The sequence below is a fragment of the Sinocyclocheilus grahami genome, unplaced genomic scaffold (genome assembly GCF_001515645.1).
Source record: "Sinocyclocheilus grahami isolate Dianchi unplaced genomic scaffold, SAMN03320097.WGS_v1.1 scaffold49.1, whole genome shotgun sequence".
Lineage (NCBI taxonomy): Eukaryota > Metazoa > Chordata > Actinopteri > Cypriniformes > Cyprinidae > Sinocyclocheilus > Sinocyclocheilus grahami.
In genome coordinates, this window is record NW_015505228.1 from 1,190,523 (window position 1) to 1,192,248 (window position 1,726).

Sequence of the window (1,726 nt, forward strand, 5' to 3'; positions counted from 1 at the left end):
TGAATTAAATAATATGCAGCCATGAATGAGCGCATGTTGGAAATAAAAGCGCTGAATTTAATTCTCTCTCTGTTGTATATTTGCTCATCATTAGTCTTGTGAAGCCGCTTTCATATTGCTGTTCACTCACCGGGTTGATGCTCAGGAAATGCCCCAGCACGGCCACCGCATGTAACTTTTAACAAGATTCACTTGTTTAAAACATCCTAAATTGTATTAACATTTACTATATAACCATTATTTCGCTAATAAACATCTAAATAAATAAAACTCTATGGAAATTAATTATTTATTATCTCCGCGAGCGATCGCAGTTTGAGTATAGTTCTGTGTAACTGCATAGATAAACCGCGCTGTCAGCAGGCATTTCCTAATCTAGAAGGACAAAAACATTATTAATAATTCTGATATAACATTCCAGTTGAGAAACGCAATAAAATACGATGTTTTGTTTGTTATATTCTAGAGAATATTATTCAGTGAATTAACATTATCCAGTGAATTATTCTTGACTCTGTAGCTATTAAACAGCTTATAAACCTACTAAATCTGTAGTTTAAAATGAAGTTGATATGACTCCTGTCATTTATTTTCTCCATTTGAAAACATTAGACATTCTACATTTATTTTGCTTATTGTTCATATTAGTGTTGTTGCTTTTTATAAATAAAATGTTTTTTATTGTTGTAATATGAAGATTAAATTTAACATGAAAGACTGCTAATTTTCAACACTTAAAAAAAAATTTTTTTTTAAAAAGATGACTGAAAAGAGGATCACTCTCTTCGAACACTAATTTATAATGTTACAAAGATTTCTATTTCAGATAAATGCTGTTCTTCTGAACTTTCTCTTCATCAAAGAAACCTGAAAAAATTCTAGTCAGCTGTTTTCAACATAATACTAAATATTTTTTTCAGAATATTAGAATGATTTCTGAAGGATCATGTGACTGGAGTAATGATGCAAAAAATTCAGCTTTGAAACCACAGGAATAAATTATAAATCTGACTTGTGTTGCAGCCTGGAATTCATTCATTTCTGGCAATATTGTCAGCTTGATTGCAAAGACACTATTGGAAGAGAGCTGAACTGAGCTGGACGATAACATCACTGAATCAAAAATTAACTGACTTTAACGGAAAAATTTAATGTTTACTATAGTCCTCCTGCATTACTGACATTATTTTCCTGTTTTAACAAGCTGTTTCCTGTTTTAAAGCTGCGTTGACACATTCTGTATTAGTGTTGTCAAACGTACTGACCATGATACCATTCGGTACTGAAATTTTTAAAAACGCCCATTTCCCGCTAACATTTGAGCGCTGTTGAGCAGATGATCATTGTAGCCAATCACAGTGTAGCGTCTGGACCAATCAAACACACAATTTTTCATTTGATTTAACAAATCAGTTCTTCATTAGATTAACAAATCGCCACAGTCCCCTCACCCAATAAACTGGATGCCAGGATGTCTGCAAATGACACCAAACCATGGCAACCCTGACACCAGATACTTTTACGACCTCGTGGAATGTTTCTTTTCATAAGGAAAATCCCCAAGGCACAGTAGGAATGGACTTTTCTACTAATTAATTCATAGGAAAACCTTTCTTTGAATGAACAGTGTATCCTTCAGGTCATTGTGTATATTATTGTCATCGTGTATTTTGTCTTTGAGATTGTATACTGTTCTATGATCGAAACACTCACTCCTGTCAGCTTA

General features: G+C 33.1%; 1 protein-coding gene across 4 annotated transcripts in view; it reads right to left on the minus strand.

The window, feature by feature from the left end:
- Nucleotides 1–1,726, minus strand: part of LOC107583012 (splicing factor, arginine/serine-rich 19-like) — a 16,517-nt gene that overhangs the window by 12,002 nt on the left and 2,789 nt on the right. The gene's annotated exons all lie outside the window — the stretch shown is intronic.